Source organism: Phalacrocorax aristotelis, chromosome 1 (genome assembly GCF_949628215.1).
Source record: "Phalacrocorax aristotelis chromosome 1, bGulAri2.1, whole genome shotgun sequence".
NCBI lineage: Eukaryota > Metazoa > Chordata > Aves > Suliformes > Phalacrocoracidae > Phalacrocorax > Phalacrocorax aristotelis.
In genome coordinates this window covers 160634723-160643396 of record NC_134276.1, presented here as the reverse complement: position 1 = coordinate 160643396, position 8674 = coordinate 160634723, and positions in this window count along the sequence as shown.

Here is an 8674-nt window from a genome sequence, read left to right as displayed (position 1 = left end):
GCAAAAAGACTTGCCTTATTTATTTCCGAAGCACAGCAAGACGTGATGTGTACTTACCTGTGTTGATTATGAGCCCCGCTGAGCTTGATTATAATCCGGTCTCCTGGGCGGGCGTGCTGTGCTCGGTGGCACGGAGGAAGTGCAAAAGGAATTTGTCTGCGCCGGGGTGAAAATGTGATTACCGACTGCATGCTGCAGCAAGGGCTCGTTGCTGAGGGTCAGGGATCCCACGCCTCTCAGCTAGCCTATGACTGCTAAAGCCACACGAGGGAAGTTTATTGCAGCTAATAATTTTTTTTTTGGCCTGTTTCTGACTGGTTTGGTGCCATGACACCTCAGCTGGCATTTCGTCACGGCACAGTGATAGCATGAGGCGATCATCTTCAAAACCACGCAACAGCTTGATACTGACTTTTTATTAAACAGAGAACTTTGCTGCAAACTAATTCTAAAGCAGCTGCCCTGCAGATGTCGAGGAGCTGAAAACTGCTTTAACAGTGGGTTTAGTTGGAGCTCAGGCAATTTATGAAAGGGACTACCTGGTGCGATGTCTGTGCTGGCAGGGCTCTGGGCTCAGTGACACAGGATGGCCACGGGCAGCACGAGCAGGGATTTTGGGTATGCTGCAGAGACCTCAGTGGGTGCTGGGGAAGAACTGGGCTGAGGGGAGGCAGGGCAGCGAGCCCTCGGCTTGTAGGCTCACGCCCCTGGTAGGTCTGGAGCCTTTAATGAGGTTTTGGCAGTGGAGGGGTGAGTTCGTGCCTGTTCATGATCTGAACCTCTGGCTCTCGTTTCTTCTCGTCTCCCTTCCCTTACTAATGGCTCCCAAGGGAAAGCTCTTGCTGCTGCAGAAAAGGGGAAGAAAAGAAAAACCACAAAAGCGGAGATCTGAGGGATGCAGCAGGGGAAGCAACTTCCAAGGGGGCAGCCCGCTGGAGCAGACGCAGGGATGTTGGCGGGGGAGTTGCAGTGGGGGCAGACACCACACACCCACACACCCCACCCCCCCCATCCAGGCTTGGGTTCCCATCGGTCCAGGCCAGCGGGGAGCTGCAAGGGAGGGTGCAAGTTGAGGGCATGCCCCCAAATCCCCGGTGACTTTCTGCAGGGTGCAGGAGCCCAGGGGCTCCCTTGGGACCCAGCATCCAGCACCGCATGTGGTGTCGGGGCGCCAGAGCATCCCCCCTCCAGGCAGGATGGGCAGCTGGGGGAGACGGAGGCCCTGGGAGAGGCATCGGTGAGGGCTGAGCAGCTTGCGTGCGCAAAGCAGCCCCTTGCAAGGAGTAGGAAAGAGCAGTGCTGAGGCTTTCTTGAAGCCTTATGTGTGTGCACGTGGGTGTTTGTCTGTGCATATAGGTACGTATAAGCGTGTATATGGGTGCATACAGGCACACGTATGTACGTTTGCATTACGTAGAATGTGGATGTTATCCAGGGTGAAGCCCATTACATGAATACTGTAATTAATCTCTTAATACATACTGCAAACTGAGGAAACTCAGTCTTGAGGACAAATACAAAGACTATTTGGTAAGCGTACTAGGGTAAGTGATGTACAGCGGAGGCACCCAAACAGGCTGATGGCTGGAGAATGGGAATCAAGGGGAGGAAAAGACACTGTGTCTTTAAAAATCAGTGTAAGCGAGTCCGGGAGATGAAACTAAAATGACTCCTCCAGAATGACATGGTTATAGCCTGGTACTGCAATTACATTTATTTAGGTGCCCTACCTGTGCGTTCCAACTGCTGAAGAATACGCTCAGATTGCCTCCAGCTTTCCCCTTTGCCCTAAATTGCCTGAATTTACAGCACATACTTGGGAGACTACGGGAATTTCCCCATTCCGTATTTAACCCGTGTTACCCAAACCACCTTAACACCATCTGAGTACAATTTGTGTGAAGATAAGTGGTATTAATGAAGTCTGAGGCGAGTTATGGAAGGGAGTGGGGCCAGCACGGCGGTGGTAATCCTGAGTCACACAGCTGATTTCTGGGTCAGCCGGACCCCCCAGCGCAGGGCTGGTGTCCCTGGCCAACTCCAGTGTCACTCAGGCAGGGATTCCACCACGGTTTTATCATCAGCTTCGCAGGGCCGTGGATAGCCCTTTCTGAATTTTGCAGGGGTGGTAATGTTTTATTTTGGTTTGATTTTTGTAGCCCTGCTCGCCTTCCAAATGGCTGTTCAGAAGGCTGGAATAGGAGAAGGGGCTGGAAAACATGACTAAATATGGCTGTGTTTCTGATTGCTACAGACTGCAGGATTAGCGGCCCCTTCTTGCCAGCAGCCATAGCTGAAGTTCCCAAGGTTTGAGGAACACCGAGAAGAGCTGCAGTCCAGCCCTCCCCCTCCCACCTTTTTCTGTTCCTTTTCTTTTATTTTTGTTTTCCATAGAGAAATCTGCAACCTATTGTCTGGGCTAGCAAACTTGGCACCCTCCAGCCGCCTATAAAATTGCATTAGGCGTTTATATTTCCTGTAGTGGATTATGTGCTGTCTGGATTTTGGGTGATTCTGGGAGAGAGGGTTAGCCTTTTTTTTTTTTTCAGTGGGGGCTACAAATTGCATTTGAAATAATTTCATTTTCTTGGAGATAAGAGACCACTGGCAATTGGCAGGGCAGACAGACATGTTCCGAGACAGATGTAGGCAGCTTCCCCTGCCTGCAACTCGCACAGCCGCTCCGGCCCTGCACGCACAGCACAGCCCTCATTCAGCCCGGCACCAGAGTACTCACCTTGTCCAGAAGCATGTCAATAACCTCATTGATTGCAATGATATTTCTCATGCTTAAAGTTAAGCAAGTGCTTAAATGTCACGCTGAATCACAAGAAAAGGATTTCTTCAAGCTCTCGCAGAGACAGTTCTCTTGACCTAGCTGGCTCTGTGTCCGTGCGCACATCAGGTTTTTATGCGAACGCTTAGTATTTATGCAGACGTAGCACGTACGGGGGATTTTCTTTGCAAACTGGGGTTTGCCTAACTTTGAAAATATCCTTTTGGCTCGCATGTAGAGTATTTATTGTGCTTTATCACCATTTTCTAGTTTGGATCTGAAGCCAAAGAGGCAGTAACTATTTCTAGAGTGGAGAAATCACGTTAAAAAAAAGTACGTTTTCAAATCTTATTTGAAACGTGTGCTGTATCAGCAACAAATAGCATTGTAAAAGGGCCATATCGGATTGCAAGTGCTTATTGGTACGATATTATCATAAATTCACATAGCACTTTTCTGCACAAAGGAAAACCGATAATCTTTTGCAGCAAACGTACAACTGAAGGGCACGATTTTGTGCTCATATTATATGAATAAGTAGTACGCATTGCATAGTCCCTCTGTTACGGATGCTGGACTACTGAATAGCCAGCAGGTGGAGTCATCTATAATGTACGTGTTGTGATCTGGAAAGTTGAACAAGTACAACTGGACACGTGGAAATTTCAGCTGAAAGTTGAGACCAAGGAAAATATGAGGAATGGAACTGGAAAACTCTGCGAGCACAGAGGACACAAAGAGCTAAAACTTTAGCAGCAGAAAAGGAGGGGCCTGCAAAATGTTTGGAATAGCAAAAAGCTGGAGCAATCCTGGAAACACTCCTGTGGCTTGGATCCCGAGGCGTAATTCATGCTGTTGTAATTCGCACAGATGGCCGTCGTCTCAAGGGAAGGCCTGAACAGCTGGGAAACATCAGGGTGTGGGCCTGCTTCAACCACACACCCTTTCTTTATCCCTGCATCAGTCACAGAAGTGAAAGGTAATACAGGGATCGCTGTAGACAATATCCGCAAGCTATTCTCTGCCCTGGCAGACGGCTCCTCTTGCTAGTTGAGTCGTGTTAAGGACCGGCTTAGTTTGGCATTTTGTGTGTAACAATGCACTTTCAGATGCTTTTCAATTAAACCAATTAGGGAGAAAGAATCAGACTTGACTCCAGAGATCAGCCATGTAGTAAATTGAGTTGTAGCTGAGGGGCCCTAATAAACAGGGTGCTTCACTGAAAATGAACAGGAGTTACGTGACAACACCCGTTCCGTTTGCAGGATGTGCCCAGCCACCAGAGCGGGTGTTTTGCTTTGTCCTTTGCTCCGACTGCCTGTTACGCTGGGAATGAAGGCTGCCTCTGGCGGGGCATTTGCCCTTCTCGAGCTGCGCAGCCTCCAGCCTATTTGGAAACCGGCAGTTGCAAATAATGATTTGTACCGTCTGTTTGTCTGTGTGCCCACGTAGGCTGAATAATAATGCCATGGCTGCTCGGCTGCTACAGACTGGTGCCTGAGAGAGGAGAGGCTAGCGCAGCCCTGAGGTACTTCAGAGACACAGCCAGGGATGTCTTTATGCAGGGGCTGTGCCTTCAGCGAGGCTACCGGAGGACTGCATCAACAGCTGTCACTGCTGTCCCGTTGACGTAGACTCCAGCCTCCACCAACCTCTGGTTCACTCATGACAGTCAGCCGAGGGGCATAAATGCCAGGTATTTCCCTGCTTCTTGATCTCTGGCACCCAGAGGGTGGGGGAGAGCCAATGGTTTTTTGTTTTTTTTTTTTTGTCTGTGTCCCCATGCACACTCTGTGCTACCTCCGTGGCTCATGCTATTTATTTTGAGACAGCCCCACTGTTTCAACAGAAGGCAAAAGACCTTTCCTTTCCCAGATGTGCTCTTCACACAGTTGCCTATTATTATACACTTTGGGGATATGGTGGGAGGCCCCTTCATATTAGAAGCACCGAAGGACCTTTATTCCCCATCCTTCCAGGCTTAAGCAGTGCAGGCAGATGGCATTTTTATGCTACCTGCATATATGCAGATAACTGCATCTGCACTGCAGGTGTCGTACTGCTTTAGCAACATCTGTATACCTGAAACAGCACAACTTTTGGACACGATGATACCCCACAGAACCACAGACCAAGCAGTAATTAGCATCGATAAATGTGCTGCAGTGATGTTTGAAGCCAGCAGGAAAATTAGTCCGGAAAGTTTTGCTCTGAGCTCTCTGGCTGATCCCCAGCCGTTGACACTGGTGCTTTGCCGGAGCGCCAAGGCGCTCGGTGGCGTTTGCCGAAGCCAGGTGGCCTCATTGCAAGAGGTGGCGCTGGGAAAAGATCGGGCACATCGTGGGTGTTGATGCCCAGACTGGCAGCTGCCAGCTCCCTCGAGTTGAAGTGACATATTGATGTGGGCCTCCTGCCACTGCTTGGGGACTGGCATTCTTCCGGCAGACGGTTTAAGTCAGGTGACAAGGTCTTTGGATTTTGTTGACTTAGGTTATGTATTTTTGGCTGTTTGCTAATCGGTGACAAGAAAAGGCAGCTTCTGTTAATAAAATGTAGCAAAGACCTGGCCCAAGATAAGCAAGGAGAAACATTTACCCATGCCCGTTGCTACGGAAAGCTCCATCGCTGCTTCCTGTGAAACCAGGACCAAAGTGCAGTCTGAAACTTTACCTTGGCGGCACTTCATTACCTGTGGGAGTACTGCTGTCAGGAGGAAGAGTGTTTGGCTCCAGGAGCTTGGCTGGCAGGATAGAAACAGCAGGAATGAGCAGGGTTGGGCAAGCCACTAAACCTCCCCTGACCTGCTTAGCAGAGAGACCGAACCCTCGGGGAAGGAGAGAGGCAAAGGTGCGGGAGGCCGCAAGGGCAAGAAGGAGTCAGTCAGCAGGATGAGACATCGTGTGTAGATGATGGAAGCAGCAAGAAGCCGTTCTCAGTGGTAGTGGTGGAGAGGTTTCCTTTGAACTGTCTCCTAATGATTTCTGTGCCTTCAGGTCAAAGACTAATAGACGAGTTTGTGCCTCACTTCATGCCTGTGCTTTAGAACCTGCATTAGTCATTGCCTTTGCTCCCTCTAAGCACATCATAAGACCCAGCTCTTCGTACTTCCATAGATGTTTCACACCCAGTGTCGTGACGCCACCTCATCTCCAGCCCAGTGAGAGCACCAGCACATGCTCCTTCCAGGAACCCCTTCAGAAGGTGTCTTTCTGGGGGGGTGGGAAACCCTCCACAACTTTACTCTAAAATTATTTGAATATGTACAGAAAGATATATTCTTCATACCAGCTTCTGTGAGCTCTGTGGAAGGAAAATGTTTCTTATAGTTGCCTCTTGTTGATCTGTCAAAGACAAAGCACTGGTGAGGGTTCTGTGAACTTGTCCATAAAATCATGACATGTAGGAGCCCTTGGCAAGAGCCCTGTGCAGCAGTGGAAGGGTTAACAGAGGAGTCAGCTGTCTGTTTTGTATGTCTCAGATGTCACATACAAATACCTAAAAGGCAGCTGGGTTGTGTGAAAGGAAATCAACGGATTAAGATTGTAGTCCCAGCTCAAAAGCTTTTTTGTGACTTCAGGAATTCCTCATATCCCATCTGTTAAATGGAGATAATACCTATCCCACATGCATACTGTGAAGATTAATTCATTAATCTTTTTTAAGAGGAAATGGAAACAGCTAGAGGAATAATAATATGAAATATCACGGCAGTAATAACAGAAAGCAAATGATAGCATAGAGCACGGCGGCAGCAACTGCAGGTCAGTTTGGCAGGGAGGGTGCAGTACCCTGCCTCAGCTCTTTTCACCCACACCATAACTGAGGGTGCCCTGTGCTCTGCGCTGGTCCTGGCTGCTCCGCTGGCATGCTGCGGACCACAGCCAGCCGAAAATACCTCACCCAGGGACCTGCTGATGGCACCACCAGCTTTCCCTGGCGCCGCTGCACGGCGCAGACCACGTGAATGCAGGAGGCAAGGGGGAACCAGCAGCAGCTTTGGCACCTGCATGGCAGGAAATGGTGGAAATGGGGTTAGGGGAAGATGAAGAGATAAATGGAGGCTGGGCACTGTAGAGCAGCTCCTTCTTTTGATATCCCTCAAGGGACAGACACCTAGGTCACAGTGAGAGGAGTGCTCCCAAGCACACAGAGGTTTGTCCCCAGTTTATTCCTAACTTCTTCAGGTTGAAGCCTTCTACAGTGCCTCGGGGGCAATATCTCAACTTGTATCCTTCATCTAGAACTCCTCATTAAAATTAGGAAGAAGACAAATACAAAAATGCTGCTTTTCTCCAAATGAGTAGCATCCCAGCATGAGAATCTCAGCTTCTTTTCAAGCTACAAGTGGACAGAACATGTTCCTTCAATGTTGTTTTGACAGTCTGGCTCATTTTATCAAACCCAGTCAAGAGGAATGAGATGTGTTTACCCGTGGTGGGTGAGCAGACAAAGGCGGCAGGTAATTGTCCTCTGGGTACCTGACACTCCTTGGGAATTTGTAGTCATTTTGAAAAAAGAGATTTTCCCCGTCACTGGAGGAGACAAGCTGGCACCTCAGCAAAAAACATACCACTTAAAATAGCTTTTAATGTGGCCTTGAAAACTATTTTTGGATCAGGAAAAATGTGGTGTAAGGGGAGACTGGAGTCATGTATTGTAACTGTCACTCAGAACCAAAGGCTCTATCATTTCATGAAGATCAGCAGATGTGTGAAGACACACCAAGCTAACCTAACTGGTCCACTTGCTTTGTTACACATGGTGATAATAAAGAAGTCAGGAAGGGCTTCCTCCTGTGTGTCTTGACTCACAATGACCACCTCCATTCCTGGTTTTCTCCTTTTCCTCCAAAGCTTTGGCAGGTGGAGGAAGAGTACCGTTTTCATCCTATAATAAAGCCAACTGCAGATTTGTATTATGATCTGCAGATTAGTTCTCCATCAAGTTGCCATGGCTTCCAGACTACTTTTAGGACAGTACAGGCAGCCTGGCCATTCCTCATTCTACAGCAGACATCATCCTTGGCGCTACCAGACAGTATAATAAAATAATCTTCACATTTCTGTTGAGGATACCGAATTTGTTTCTCAAGATCAAAAATGTGGAGACATACAAAAGGGCTGATGAACAGGCTTCAGGTTTTTGAAGACAGGTGTCTCCGTCTAGCTGGAAGTCATCTGCAGCAGAACCAGTGAGGAGTTACAAAAATGTGGGAGAAGCCCAAGGAGGCTATTAGGAAGAGGAAAGCAGATCAGCCCCTTTCTCAAGAAATCAGATGCAGACTGGGGCTGAGAGATGAGCCCTGGCATGAGCTGCGCAGACCAGCATGAGAAAATGCCTGGAAAAGGGCAGGAAAGACATGTGCTACGAGCGACGGGATGTTGCCCTGAGTGGGGGCAGCATCAGGTACCGAGTTGGGCAGCACACCCCCAGAAGGTGCGTGCTCCTGAGGCGGGGGATCAAGTCAGTACCCCTCACCCCAGATCCGACTCAGTTCAGTACCGTTCCTTCCGGGCAGAGCCGTGGAAATCTCGCCCTGAAAGGCAGCCCTGCATGAGTGGGCACGGGAACACGGCTGTGCCTGTGGCAGGGGCTCAGGGGACACGGCTCTGCCCGAGGGGTGGGCGCCCTGCACCCCTGCGGTTGCCCCAGCCCTGCCGGGGGGGGCCCCGCACCCACCACGGTCCGATATATAGATGGACCGGCCCAAACCCTAACGCCTTTGGCCCAGCCCCGTTGCAAAAAGACGCCGTCAGGCAGGAGCAGGCAGAGACCAGGCCGCCCTCCCGCCTCAGCCCTGCGACCACCCCCGCCCCGCAACCACCCGCAGAGCCGCGCTCCGGCTGCAGCCCAGGCCGGGGAGACGGTGGCGGCGGCCCCGGTTGCGGTTGCGCCGCG